This window comes from Typopeltis vanoorti, chromosome 11 (genome assembly GCF_054136105.1).
Source record: "Typopeltis vanoorti isolate ZY-2024b chromosome 11, IOZ_Tvanoo_1.0, whole genome shotgun sequence".
Classification (NCBI taxonomy): Eukaryota; Metazoa; Arthropoda; class Arachnida; order Uropygi; family Thelyphonidae; genus Typopeltis; species Typopeltis vanoorti.
In genome coordinates, this window is record NC_143559.1 from 68,212,988 (window position 1) to 68,229,117 (window position 16,130).

The 16,130-nt window shown below is 35.1% G+C and overlaps 1 protein-coding gene across 1 annotated transcript in view; it reads left to right on the forward strand.

The window, feature by feature from the left end:
• LOC150101694 (HAUS augmin-like complex subunit 3) overlaps positions 1–16,130 on the forward strand; it is a 203,207-nt gene that overhangs the window by 186,431 nt on the left and 646 nt on the right. The window lies entirely within an intron of this gene.

A 16,130-nucleotide genomic window follows, 5' to 3' on the forward strand; every position in this document is an offset into this window, starting at 1 on the left:
AGCTCAACATTTAGAAGAAGAATAAACCCAATTTCAGAGACCTAAAGGTAGGAACCATCGGTATAAAGAGTTTTAATGGAAAGAAAATCAAATTTGCAGAAGAATAGAAAACATACCACATGGACATAACTGGCATTACTGAGAAAAAGACAAAAATACGTGAGATTTTACTAAATAATAAGTATAGGATATTATATTCAGGCAATAATGATCTAGGAAAGGAAGCAGCAGCAATAGCATTCAACACCAAACATGAAGATAAGCATCTTGATTGTTTAGGCAGTTATCATAATGGGGAAATAGACAGTGAAACTGCCTATGGTCCCACAGAAGGTTCTTCTAAGGAAGTAAAAGAATTTTTTGAGTCATTAGAACAGGCATAAGCCTCATTGACTACATCACTGTTGATAATGATATCCTCATGCTGGTTCAACATACAAAAGTGTACAGAGTATTTGAAATTGGAAGTGACCATTACAAGTTGAGCAGCTTTTGCAGGTAAACTGTAGACTCAACCGTACAAACATTATTGAAAAAAATTTGAAGCAGTTTGAAAACAAGAATGAAACCTTGGATTCAATCTCAGTGGCAAACTCTGATATACAGTATATATAAAAGAACAAACAGGTAGATTATTATGTCTGTACACAAATACTAGGAGTATCAGAAACAAAAGGATAGAATTTGTTGCCTTAGTCAATATGTTGCGACCTCAGATTGTAGGTATTAGTGAGACCTGGATATCAGAATCAGACCTACTAACTGGTATTGAGTGTCAAGGGCACAGTATTTTTAGGAAGGACAGGAGGGGAGGGAACGTGCTGCTAATGATATCAGATGGCTTGAATCCAGTTGAGACCTATGATTGTAGTAATACTACTGACAATATTTCATGTGACAGCGAGTTTGAAGCAATCTGGTGTGAGGTGGAATGTAACAAGACTAATTGCATAATGGGGTGTTGTTACAGATTGTGGATTGGTTGCTAATGATGAAGAAATGCATCACCAAATAGAAAAGATGAGTGCCAAAAGAGTAATCATAATGGGAGACTTTAATTATCCAAATATTGATTGGGTAGCAGTAGAATCTCATGAGAAGAATGAAAATGCATTTATTTAGCTGTTGTGGGACAACTTCCTCAAGCAGCATGTGACAGAAGGAACTCGAGGGCAAAGAGTGTTAGATTTATAGTGTCAGAGAGCATTTCAGTTAAAGACATAACTATTCTGCCTCCGATTGGTGACAGTGATCATATCGAATTCTTTCTCTCACTTGGGAAGTGACTAAGTTTATGAATGTTCCATTCAGAAAAGGTTACATACTGAACTACAAAGTAGGAAATTATGACCAACTGAGGAGTATACTGAGTTCAGTGGAATAGGATTGGTTACTGGATGGAAAAAATGTCGAGAGTGCATGAGAAGCATTTAAACAACACTTGAGTGATGTGCTATCACAATGTGTCCCGAGAGGTCGAAGAATAAATAGAGTGGGAGTTAAAGGGATGTGTAATCTTATTAAGCAAGAGATTTGTAAGAAAAGGACGATGTGGAAGGAATACCATGTGCATAAGAATGATATCAGCTATGAACATTATACGCAGCAGGCTAGAATTGTGACTGTTGTACAGAAAGGAAAGTCTGAGCATGAAAAGAAACTGGCTCTATGTGCTAAAGACAACCCACAAGAATTCTATCGATATGCTGCAAGTAAAAGAAAGAATGAATATGAAAGAATAACTCTTCTAAATCCTGATGGCATGAGGGTTACAGATGCAGAAGAGGTTGTTCAGTTAACAAGTACCCATTTTGTTAAAAGCTATCAACACGGGTTACGCAACATTGCTTATTGTTACCTCTTCACTAGATGAAGAAATGCAGGTGTATGAGGATGAGGTATTAGAGCTGTTGCACAAATTGAATAAGAATTCAGCAATAGGGGACTGATGGGATATCAGCACATGTGCTAAAAGAGTGTTCAGCTGAACTGGCCATTCCTTTGACCAGGCTGTTTAATGAGTCTCAGAACAGGGAAGATTCTGTAGGAATGGAAGGAATGTATAGTAATTCCATTGCTTAAAGGTGGTGTAAAGACTGATATATCCAACTGTCAACTGATTAGTATCTCAGGAGTGGTGGTGAAGATTTTGGAAAAATTGGTTAGGGCTGACATTCAGAAATGGGATAACAGTGAATCTCTACTTTGCAATGAACAACATGGGTTTACTAAGGGAAGATCATGTTTTAGCAACTTGCTCACATTCTATAACAATGTTACCATTGAACTAGACAAGGGGAATGGATACACTACGATACTTTTGGATTTTGCTAAGACTTTTGACAGAATACAGCGACTGCTGCATAAATTGTAGAAAATGGATCTAGGTTATAGAATATTAGCATGGATAAGAGGATGGCTGACTGACAGATATCAAAAAGTGGTATACGGGGGAATGTGAGTCTGCAAGATTTAAGGTAACTAGTGGTGTACCACAAGGATCAGTGCTTGGCCCACTGTTATTCAATCTGTACATTAATGATATTTGGGAAGGATTTGACAAGTGACATACAGCTATTTGCTGATGATGCGAAGATAGTTAGGGTAATCAGGAATGCTGCTGATATGCAGTACTTGCAGAATGATTTGAATTAGGCTGGAATTGTGGGCATGGGAAAATGGGTGTCACATTCTCTTCAGTGTGATTAGATATCCAATGTTGTATTATATTGGTGGGATTAGGCTAGAAGAAACTGATGAGGCGAGGGATCTTGGGATGTTAATAGATAGGAAGTTGAAGTTCAGGGGTCATGTGGCAAAGATTGCAAATACAACTCAAAAGATAATTGCAATGCTGAAGCAAACATTCACATGTAAAGTAAAGGTAAGGATATTATTTTGCCTCTTTACAAGTCCTTGATAAGACCTCACTTGGATTATTGTGCACACAGGTCTGGTTTCCATTGTGATTCTGATATATTGGAGATAGTACAAAGCAGAGTGTTAAAAATGATATCAGGATTGTGGAATACTGAGTATGAAGACATTGAGAATTTGTAGACTGCAGATACTAGTAGACAGGAGAAAGAGGAAAGATATGATTGAGACTTACTTCTGAAAGGATCATACAGGATTTCAATTGATGGATTTTTTCAAATTATGGAGGGTGTGGAAATGACGAGAGGGGTATCCTTGGAAGCTGAGAATGAAGGCCGCTAAGAAGAGGATGAGGACTAGATTTTTCTTTCATAGGGTGGTGCATGATTGGAATGGATTGCTACTGGATGTTGTGAGTGCAAGCAGTGTGAATGAATTCAAGAATAAGTATGATAGCTGGTGTGTGTGTAGTATGTGGCCTCCCTCGATGACTCTCTGGAGGTCTCTCTTAATAATAATAATAATATTGAAGATATTGATTGATTCAGCTATGGAGGTATATGGTGAAGTTGTTATAAGGATAGAAAAATAAGAACACTATGGTGGACAAGAAGTTAAAAGAACCAGTTCTGAAAAAGAAGAATGCATACCAAAAATTCCTAGCAAATAAGTTGGCAGAAGACCTAAAAGAATACAGAGGAAAATGTAAGAGAGCTAACCTATGTGTAAAAGTAGCTAAATAAAAGTGAAGGAAAGGCATTGGTAAGAATATAGAAAATAAATATCAAGAAGGTTGCAAAATGTTCTGGAGGCTATTGAAAAAGTACTGTAAAAGGAGAATTTGTAGACTGCAGATACTAGTAGACAGGAGAAAGAGGAAAGATATGATTGAGACTTACTTCTGAAAGGATCATACAGGATTTCAATTGATGTATTTTTTCAAATTATGGAGGGTGTGGAAATGACGAGAGGGGTATCCTTGGAAGCTGAGAATGAAGGCCGCTAAGAAGAGGATGAGGACTAGATTTTTCTTTCATAGGGTGGTGCGTGATTGGAATGGATTGCTACTGGATGTTGTGAGTGCAAGCAGTGTGAATGAATTCAAGAATAAGTATGATAGCTGGTGTGTGTGTAGTATGTGGCCTCCCTCGATGACTCTCTGGAGGTCTCTCTTAATAATAATAATAATATTGAAGATATTGATTGATTCAGCTATGGAGGTATATGGTGAAGTTGTTATAAGGATAGAAAAATAAGAACACTATGGTGGACAAGAAGTTAAAAGAACCAGTTCTGAAAAAGAAGAATGCATACCAAAAATTCCTAGCAAATAAGTTGGCAGAAGACCTAAAAGAATACAGAGGAAAATGTAAGAGAGCTAAGCTATGTGTAAAAGTAGCTAAATAAAAGTGAAGGAAAGGCATTGGTAAGAATATAGAAAATAAATATCAGGAAGGTTGCAAAATGTTCTGGAGGCTATTGAAAAAGCTTAGAAATGGAGGAACGAGTACTGTAAAAGGAATCAAAGATGTTAAAGGTAATCTTTGATTAAAAAAAAAAAAAAGCAGCGACAGAACCATACTATAACATTTTCAAGAGAAATGCAAAGAGGAGTACATATCAATACTTGAGTTAGAAAAAGCAAGAAATGCAGAGAGGCAGCTGGAGTAGATGATATTCAACTAGATATGCTTTAAGTATGGAAGTATAAAATTATGCAATAGCTATACTGCAGTGGTCTCGAACTGGCGGCCTGCAGGCAGCTGACCCCCCGAAGCAATTTTACACGGCCTGCGAATACATTTCAATTATGTATTTGTTGTAAATATGGCGCTTATAGTTTTAGAGACATAGAGATGTGGACTGAGCTTATGTGTGCATAAGCTCAGTCCATATCTACAATTTACAATCAGTAAATTTAGTTTGCCAACCAACAGTTGGTGGCGCTTCAGTATTCTGTTGTTTCCGATGCACAGCTCATGCAATATAAATGAAGACAAACTAACGTACGGCTTATTAAATCTGTTTATTTGTGCATAACTTTTAAGTGTTGCTTTCATACGAAAATTCATCTTGTTGAATTAAAGTTGTAAATAAAATTATAATAGTGATATTAATTAAGAGATTAAACTGTAAGCCATGTCTTTAACAAAGAGTAAAAGAAAAGTGGATGAAGAAGGACATGTTTTTCAAGATAAGTGGGAAATTATGTACTTTTGTGGTGTTGTGCGCAATAAAATTGTATGTTTTATTTGTAATAAGGTAATATCAGTTTCAAAAGAATACAATTATGTCGCCATTACGAAACGAATCATGAAGAAAAATTTGAAATGTTGGAAGGCAAATTGAGGGAAGAAAAGTTACAGATTCTGAAATCTGGCTTACAACGACAACAATTTTTTTTTACAAATCCAGTGAAACAACAGTTCATGCAAGTTTTGCTCTCGCGCACAACATTGCAAAACGATCAAAAACATTTATTAATGGCGAATTCCTTAAAGATTGTTTGATTAGGTCTGCTGAACTTCTTTGTCCTGACAAACAACAATTATTTAAAAATATTAGTTTGTCAGCCAACACGGTAGCGGAACGTATTAACGAAATTGCTAGTGATTTACGATGTCAGTTAAAAGAAAAAAGTATAGATTTTGCAGCATTCTCAATAGCAGTTGATGAGAGTACTGACATCTCAGATATATTACAACGTGCCGTTTTCGTAAGAGGTGTTACTGATGAATTGGAAATAATTCCTATGAAAGGAAAATTTGTTGCATTGCTTGAAGAAATTAAAAGTGAGTACAGAGAAATGATTTATTATAATGAGGTGAGATGGTTAAGTCGAGGAGATGTATTAAAACAGTTTTTTGATTTAATAAATGAAATCAAAATTTTCATGACACAAAAAAATAAAACCATCGAGCTACGTATGACACATGGATAACAGATTTAGCATTTCTTGTTGACTTAACCGGCCATTTAAATATTCTCAATAAAGAGCTACAAGGAAAGAATAAACTTATCACTGACATGTATGCTTGTATTAAAGCTTTTAAAGTTAAATTGCAATTATGGGAAACACAACTGTAATCAAAAAATTTTGTACATTTCCTAATCTTAAATCCTGCCCTATTATTTCAAATGAAAAATCTCAAGAATATGCAAGAAAAATAGCATTATTACGACAAGAATTTGAAGAAAGATTTTAATGATTTGGAGTCCGATTTTACGTTATTTTCATTACCATTAAAAACGAAGATGAATAACGCACCAGAAAATCTACAAATGGAGCTAATTAATTTACAGTGTGATATAAATCTTATTCAAAGATTTGAAGATACAGATTTGATTAACTTTTATTCGTACTTGTCAAAAGATAAATACTCTGAGTTACAAATTTTTGCAATAAGAATAATCGCTTTGTTTGGGAGTACATTTATATGTGAACAGTTTTTTTCGCAGTTGAAAATTAATATGTCTAAGAAAAGAACCCGATTGACTGATGAGCATCTACAATCCGTGATGAAGATAGTTTCTAGTAATTTTTGTCCAAGGCTACAAACTTTATTAGAATCGAAACGCCATCAAGTGTCAAGTTGCAGGAAGAAATAAAGAAGTTTATAATTATTTACATACAAACATGTATTTTTTCTGTATGTGTCGAAGAAAAATTTAATAAATAAAAGGAAGAGAATAGGTTTCTAATTTTTTATTCTCAAGTTATGAAGGTTATAAAAGGGTTTCAGAATTACAAAGGTTATAAAGGGGTGGTATCCATACATTAGGAGTAAGTACTGTTCAATATATATATATATATATATATATATATATATTCAGTCTCTTTTTTTTTTTTCTTTTTTTTTTTTTTTTTTTGTTAAAAAAAAAAATAAAAATCTGGCCTGTCAGCTACTTTCACATCGTGCATTTGGCCCCATGCAATTTGAGTTTGAGACCACTGCTAATACTGCATAATTCAGAAAGCCATTGGAAGGTCCAATTTCAGAGTACAGCTGTAATAGTTCCCATCTATTAAAAAAGGGAATAAAGCTAAAAATGAGAATTACAGAGGAATTTCTCTACTAATTGTTGTTCCAGGGAAGATTTATGCAGTTATACTGGAAAAGAGGTTGAGAAAGATTGTGGGAGAGAAATTTGGAGAAGAAACAAGCTAAGTTCAGGCCAAATAGGGATTTTCAAAATCATATTTTCACTTTAGACGTATAACTGAGAAATCATGAGAATATGACAAAGATGTACTTAAGTTTTGTAGATCTGGAAAAGGCATATGATAAGGTGCCAAGAAAAAAGCTTTTCAAAACATCACAATGATATTGAGTAAATGGAACTTTATACAGAGAAATGCTTAGTCTCTATATAAGTTGACAGCAGTTAGAATTGAAGGAAATGCAGGAAGACAGTTTGATGATAAATCAGGGGTAAGATAAGGATGCACATTATCTCCACTCTTATTCATCATCTATATGAATCACATTATGAAAGAAAGGCGGTATTAGCCCTGATATTAGAATTGGAAATGCCAAACTTAGCTCTTTGCTTTATGCGGATAATATTGTACTCCTAAACACATCTAGTGCAAGTCTCCAGGATTCTCTAACTAAATTGACTGAATTGATCACCAATAAAAAGACCAAAACTATGAAAATAGACAGGAACATAGAAAAACTTCACTGCATTCAGAATTGAGATCATATGGAATAAGTAAAATATTTTAGCTATTTAGGCACAGGTTTTAATCAAGATGGCAAGTTAAATCTGGAAATAGATAACAGAATAAGCAAAGCTGATGTGATGGGTAGCCAGCTGAATAAGTTTATATGGAATAGAAGAGAAATTAGCCAAAAGACCAAACTAGCAGTATACAAGACAGTGTTCGAACCAGTTTTAAGTTATGGATCTGAGAGTTGGGATAGAAATAAAGCACTTGATCAAAGACTAGAGACTATAGATATGAGGGTTCTGAGTAAAATTAGAGGAGTGAACAGATGCCATCAATGGCAGAATTACATTAAAAATGGAGATATTAGAAAGGAACTTGACATTGTTAGCATTTATGAATGTGTAAGCAGAGCTAATCTGAGTGTCTTAGAAGTGTCTTAGAAGCATGAAATGTTAAATATGACAATATTAGAGTACTAATAAGTAATAGACTAATTTGGAGGGAAACTGTGGATGAGAGATTAATAATAATGTCAACTTAATCATATAGTGCTGTTATAGTAACTTGAACTCCCCTTGAGGGTACATATCATAAAATTGATGATGTTATACTCCTAAATAAATCCAGTACAAGTCTGCAGGATTCCTTAACAAAACAGAATGACTACCATAACAAATTTGCACAAGACCATGAAAATAGACATGCACACTGAAAATTTGAGGTGTATCCTGAATTTTTTGTGTTGAGCCTATACATGAAATGCTGGTTGATCAACCTATAGTACATTAGTACCATATATGTGTGGTGGGTTGGGAAAGGAGGAACTTGTTTACATTTGATTTTGAAAGACTATATTGTATTCCTTGGGAAACACGACAGGGGTAAGACTGTTCCACAATACAGGAGCTGCAAGGATGAAGGAGGAGGAAAATAAACCTGTTCATGCACTGTGAATGGATGTTGAGCAGCAGCTGCACGTGTTCCAATGAGCTTAGTACTAAGTGGGGGAATTATTGATGCTATTTCAGATGAACATTTCCCATGGAAATATTTGTAGAATACACATAGTGTGGAAACCAAATGTCTGTGCAAAAGTGGGGAGAGTGAGTTGGTAAGAGATGGGTCCTTAATAAGTCTAATTGCTCTCCTTTGTTGGAAGTTTCTTTTTCACTTGGTTAGACTATAATAAATTTAGTTTAATCCTTTATCCAAGTGTAAGCAAACAAAGTTTGTGCCTGAAGTATCTTCAGGACTGAGGCAACTCGTAAAGGTGGACCAAGTTCTCATCACTCCTTGTCTTAGTATCTCCCATAATGCAAAGCACATCTCCTTGCGGACATGTATAATGCTATGTATTAAGGGAAGGGCCACTACCCAAATCGGTTTCAACCTTTATTGAGGTCTCGTCAGTGGGAGTCAGACCCAGAGGTGGTGACCACTGGATCTGGCTCCTGGGTAGTGACCCTTCCCTTAATGTATAGCATTATACATGTCTGAAAGGAGATGTGCTTTGCATTATGGAAGATACTAAGACAAGGAGTGATGAGAGCTTGGTCCACCTTTACCATGAGTTGCCTCAGTCCTGAAGATACTTCAGGTGCAAACTTTGTTTGCTCACACTTGGATAAAGGATTAAACTAAATTTATTATGCTCTCCTCTATATTGAGTCAAGCATTTTGAGGGAGCTTTTAGGGACCTCACTCCATATGTGAGAGCAGTGTTCAATAGTTGGGCGGATTTGTATAAGGTTAACAGCTGTTAAGGGGTGAAGTAACATATTGAGTGAAAGAGAAATGCTAGTTTCTTAGAAGCTAAGGATGCAATGGTTGTGATATGTTTATGCCAGGAGAGACTTGATGTCGAGGTAATTCTAAAAAGAGAAATCTCATATTGTCTGGAAATTGGGTGTTGTCAAAAATAATACAGGGAGAGAATGGTTCTTTTTTTTTTATGAGAGATGAGACAGAAGTGAGTTTTATTAGCATTGAAATTGATGAGGTTATCTAAACCCCATTGGAAGATGGCTTGGAGGTCAGAATTGAGGGAGGTGGTGGTTGAGGTGAGTTGTGTAGAGTAAGGTTTATCAAATGAAAGGGAGGAGTGCAATGTGCTGTCATCTGCAAAACTGTATTGGAGGTCAACTGAAGTAGGTCATTGATATATAGCAGGAAGAGGGTTGGTGAGAGGACAGAACCTTGTGGAATCCTGGCTTTTGCCAGGATTCCACAAGGTGAAAAGATAAGGAGTCATCCACCACCATGCATAGCGTGCATCCAGACAGAAAGCTGGCAATCCAGAATGGGTAAACATTTTAACTATTTAGGCAATTTTCAGTGAAGATAAATTAAATATGGAAACAGACAACAGATTTAATCTGTTTTGGCGGATAGTCAACTGAATAAATTTATATGGAATAAGAAAAAAATTAGTCAAAAGACTAAACTAGCTATACACAGATCAGTGTTTAAATCAATTTTGATTTATGGATCTTAAGTGCTTTTTTTTATTTTATTTTATTTTATTTATTTTTTTTTTTTAAATATTGCAAAGATATCAAAGGTCTGTACCAGACACAGGTCACATCAGTACCTATTGCAATTGGTTAATAGGACAATCACAAACATCCATGCCCTTGGCAGGATTCAAACCTGCAGCCTCTTGGCTGGACAGTAGATATGCTAACCTCTTGGCCAGCCAGGTCAGCACTCTTATATGTTTCGGTAAGGAAATACCATAAGTATACATAATAACGGAATTGTCTATGTTCACTGGGCATCTACAGATGCCATATGGTCACTCTGATGCTCGATGATGTTCCATACTAGGCCTCGCCATGTAGTCCTGTTGTTTGCCCTTCTGGCAGCCTCAACTCATGGTTCTCAAAGGAAAAACAAACAGAGAAGCTCTTGAGAATCGAATATATCTTAATGGAGAAAGAATTGAGGAAGTCAGCAAGTTTGAGTACCTGGGATCCATTATTAATGTGAAGAATTGCTGTTCAGAAGATGTCAGAAAAAGGTTAGGAATGGCTAAAACAACAGTCAGAGACCTGTCTAAAATCTGGAAGGATGGATCTATCTCCATGGGAACAAAGTTATTATTATTATTATTATTATTCCTGATACCTCCAAGGAGTCCGAAGACTCATCGCGGGAGGACATCTTCAACTGTCTTTACACCTTACCTCTACTACGAATCAACGCCATCTATCGCCCACCTCCAACACCACCACAATTGTTTTTCCAACAGCGACTTATGGGGATGCAAGACTTGGAACCTAAAGAAGTCAGATAAGAAAAGGATATCTGCTTTTGAGATGTGGTGTTACAGAAGGCTGTTGAGGATATCATACAATGAAAGGCGTACAAATGAATGGGTGTTAGAAAAGATTAGTAGAACTTTAAGGCTACTTAAGGATATTGACAGAAGAAAGTTAAAATATTTTGGACATATATAAAGGATGGAAGGAGGACTTCTCAGAACAGTAATAGAAGGTAAAGTTCCTGGCAAAAGAGGCATTCAGTACATGTAAAAAGCTAATTAAACAATAACTGACAATTCCAAGAGGCACCACCAAGTAGCTAATGTAAGATAACTAAAAACAGTCGTTAAATTTCCTAACTTATTAAAATATAAATAAATAAATTTATATGAAATAAGAGAAAAATTAGTCAAAAGACTAAACTAGCTATACACAGATCAGTGTTTAACCAATTTTGATTTATGGATCTTAAGTGCTTTTTTTTTTTTTAATATTGCAAAGATATCAAAGGTCTGTACCAGACACAGGTCACATCAGTACCAAACCTTTAACAACTTCAGACCTACGCATTTGCCATGATGAGGTAGAACGGCACATTGTCGTGTCAAAAGAAATCACCTTGGACCCTCTTCATATGAACAATAATCTCAGCTATAATTTGCCTGACTCTTTCAGCTCTACTATCAGATACTGGAGATCTTGTGGTTCCACACACGCACAAGTGTACAACAATAGAACTTTAACACGGACTATAGCTCAAGTTCATAATAACTGTAATTTACAGTCAAATATTATAGCTTTATAATTGTTTAGCTTTAGAGTGTCTCAATGTTTTCAGTGTCTTTTAATAACTTTCTATGTTCTTAACGCCTGATGAAGTCGATCCCGGCGAAACATGTTGAGTTTCAAATAAATCTCAATTTGTTATAATTCTGGGATTTTTAGTCAGTTTATATAAAAATGAAATAAATAAATTATATATATACACACACACACACACAACAATTAAAAAAGTTGGTACTTTTTAAATCAGCTAATCTTTCCTATCTCCCACAAAAGGGATAGACGTAGACCATCGGATCTGTTTAAGTTTGGAGATTGAAGTAAAGTTTCACATGTTTTATAAAGCCATTCCATGAAGAACCGACTTTAATGAAGGACTCTTGTCTTGTTCCAATGAACTCTATGTCTAGTGGTGATGGCATGCTCTGCAAGTCCAGACTGTTCAGGTTCAAGGTATTGAATATAATACTTGTGTTCTTCTAGCCGAATAAAAACAGATCTTCCTGTTTGTCTGAAATGAGATAACCCACAAGAGCAAGGAATCTGGTAGACACCTGGATAACTGAGATGTGGAAGCTTGTCCTTTCCAGTAGTGAGAAAGGTGGAGATTTTTCTGATTGGTCGAAAGGCAACAAAATATTTAGTGGTTTTAAAACTTTTGCTATGCATTCACTAATGCCTTGCATATAGGGATAGGAATACGCGTTATTTCTTCTGTATTTGAAGAGGAAAATGTATCAAAGCTACTCAAAGTTCTTTTGATGAAGGAATTCTTATATCCATTAGATAAAAAAGAGGAAATAATATATTGCAATTCTTTCTGCAATAGTTCATCTGAAGAACAAAAGGAGTGGGCCTGATAAACCAGTTTTTTAATAGTTCCCACCTTTTGACTGTTATGGTGATGAGATTCAGCATGGATATAATGGCCTGTATGAGTCTTCTTCTTATAGACTGAGAAATATAGGTTACCATCTGGTTGGCAAAGAATTAAAAGATCTAAAAAGGCTAACTGCTTATTTACTTCTACTTCTAGGGTGAACTGGATCCTTGGATGAAGTGCATTTAATTTAGAGAAAAACTGCTGTAATTCATCAGAAGAGCCATTCCAGATAACAAAAATGTCATCTACATATATCTACCAACGAGTAGGTCTAGGTGAAATGTTTTCAAAAATATGTTGTTCAAAGTGCTCCATAAAGAAGTTGGCAACAGCAGGAGAAATAGGATTGTCCATTGCTGTTCCTTCGACTTGTTGATATAACTTGTTTATAAAGGAAAAATAACCAGAATGTATTACAAAATCAAATATTTTAACAATGTCTGAAGGAAATTCTTGTTGCAGTAATTCAATGCTGTCAGATAAAAGAACATTAGTAAATAATGAAACAACATCTAAACTAATCATCCGAAGTGTCCAAATGAAGATCCGAAATTTTATTTTTGAAATCCCAAGTATTTTTTATATAAGTAGCAGTTTTTCTAGTTGAAGGAGTGAGTAAATTTGATAAAAATTTTGAAATTTTATAAGTTGGACAACCTATACAATCTACAACTGGTCTTAACAGAATACCAGGTTTATGAATTTTTGGTGACCATGTAATCTAGGTGGACGACCGAAGGAGGTTTTACGTTTTTTATTTTGATCTTCATCCCATGTAGATACGTTATCTATAAGAGAATTAAGTCTTTTTAATTGACTCCCGGTAGGATCCGATATGAGAGGAGGCTTGTAAGTTGAATAGTCGCAGAGCAATAAAGACATTTTTCTCCCTTATTCTCTTCTGTCTTGAATAACTACAGCATTCCCTTTGTCAGCTTTTATAATAATTAAATTATTATTATTCTTCAGTGATTTCAGTGCTTTAAATTCAGAGTAAGATAGATTAGGACGAGGAGGCTTGACATTAAAAAAGCGCTCTTAAGAGCTAGGTCAGCAGTAAAACAAAGACAGAAGAGTACAAATATGAATGTTCAGAGAAAAATCATGAAAAATGAAGATATTAGGAAGGAACTTAACATTAGTAGCATTCATGAATGAAACTAATCTCAGGGGTTTGGTCATGTAAAATTTCTCTCATATTCTCTTCTGTCTTGAATAACTAAGCAGCCTTCCGTTTGTCAGCTTTTGCAATAATTAAATTATTATTATATTATATTATTATTAAACAGTGGGAAAGAAATGGTCTGCAGAAAAGTACTGTTTCACCATTAAGCCACTCACAGGTTTCTCCTAACACTTAGCACACAGATGATTTAAATAGGCTGACAATATGTGTAAAATTTATTAGATGTCAATTTAATGTGGAAAAGTGTAAAGGTATGCATTTTGGGATCCAAAGATTACAACTGTGTACCATATTGAGGGGAAATGTACTCCAGGGATTTGATGAAGCCAAGGAAATTTAGAAGGTATATTGCTAATGAAGTCAGGGTAACCCATAGGATTACTTGGTTATTGAAGAACACACTAACAAGCAAAATAAGGGAGTTATCATTCCTCTGTAAAGTGTTAATATGACCACATCTGTGCTCAGGTCTGATCACCTGGGCATCTTGGGGATGAGGAAGTTGTGGAGAGGATCTAGAGACCAAGATGGTGAGTAGTTTTGTGGAATACTCCCTATGAAGAGAACTTGAGAATTTGTGAATTGCAAAAGTTGGTTGAGAGGCAAAAAAAAGGGAGAATATGATAGAAACATTTAAGTTACTTAAAGGATTTTATAGGATTAATATAAAGGAAATATTTCAACACTTGGCTAGAGGGAGTAAAAAAATGTGGGAGGACTAGATTTTTAACTTGGAGAGTAGTGAATGAATGGAATGGGTTGCCTGAGTCAGTTGTGAGTGCTTTTTGATATTGTGTTGATAGTTTGGGTCTCCTACAGTAAGCCCTAGGATTCTATGGAGGTGCCTGTGCATTAATAATAATAAAATTCATCCTCTGTCATGACATAATTTTCAGATTATGCAAAAGTTATCAGTAGGCTAATGGTAATTGTTTTGCAGTGAGATAGCTGCTAAGATAAAACTGCTTTCTGAAAGTTTTATCTTAGCAAAGTGAAGGTTATCATGTGAGTACCATAAACAGCGTACTTCCAAATAATAGTATCACGTTAAACTTTGGCATTACAATTTCAAGTAAGTTACTTAACTCTAAAATGCTGAATAGGTGTAAAAATTATAACATCATGTGGCTTGCAATTTTTGGTACTTCTCTCTTAGTTGGTTAGTTGAAACTCATAGTATCTTCAAGTGTCATCTAGTTGTGCCATGTTTTTTTTTTCTTTTTTTCAGAGGCTTGCAAACAGGAAGACATATATAATGGCTTGTACTTTTAGCACTTTCTTTGTACACATACCAGCGACAGAATGAGAAACGTTTATGTAGATGTACGTAAACATCACTTACACAACTTATTATATGCAAAATACTTGGTCATGTTCATCATCACATGTTTTAGGTAACTATTTAAGAATGATTACAATGGGGAAAAAATAAAGGATCTTTCAAAGTTCAATAAAAGGCTTATTGTGGGTGCCCATCTGGCTGTAGCCATGATTTTGAAAACAGTACAGCTGACTGGTTTCTCAAAAGGTAAAATATCCCTGATGTTTAATCAGTGGAAATATAGCCCACATTGCTTGTCTAAGAAGCATAACTGTGGCTCTAAGACAGTTTGTCAGGAATGAGATTGCCATCATCTGAGAAGGCTTGTGCGGACAAACAGAACTTCCTGCATTTAATGAAGTCTGTTCCTATCCTGCATCTCGCTGAACTATGTGCTGGGAATTGAAGAGGATTAGTATTGGTAGCCATACACCTATATATATATATGGAAACCACTGTCTGTAAAGTAAATAAGTTTCTAATTCAGTGACCAGTAAAGTGCAGTACTTCTTTCATAAACAGATTTCAATAAACAAGATACAAGCCTCATAGTCAGCAGCAGTGTTTTTGTGTGTGTGTGTGTGTGTGGTGCGCATGCGTGCACCTGTATATTGTGAAAAAGGACAGTAATTAGCAAATTAATGAAGATGATTCTCATTTGGCAATAAAAGTAAAGAGCATGAAAGTACTCACTTTGGTCATAAAATCAACTTTTAACAGGGCATTTGTTTGCTTTAGAGAATTCACTTTGAAATAGGATTTGTTCCAATGGAACTTTTGTTGGAGGGTTTTCTAGTTTAGTATAATATAATAGCATTTGACATAGTTAACTGTTAACTATGTCAAATTGACATGAGAGGTCATGCAAAATACATATTTTGCATGACCTCTCAAAACATACTTGTAAATAATGGTATGCTTTAGTGAATTTTATGTTGCTTTAATTGTTTGTAATAACAAGATAGACTTATGGAAAGAGGTTTTTTTTTTTTTTTTTGTATTTTATGCCCACATGAGATACTTCATATAAAATGCTTATTCTTCGGCATTATTAAGCTGAATTCTTGAACAATTAATAATTTGAAAGCCAAAGGTTACATAAAAGATTACCATATTCATTATGATATTGAAACTGAGATAAT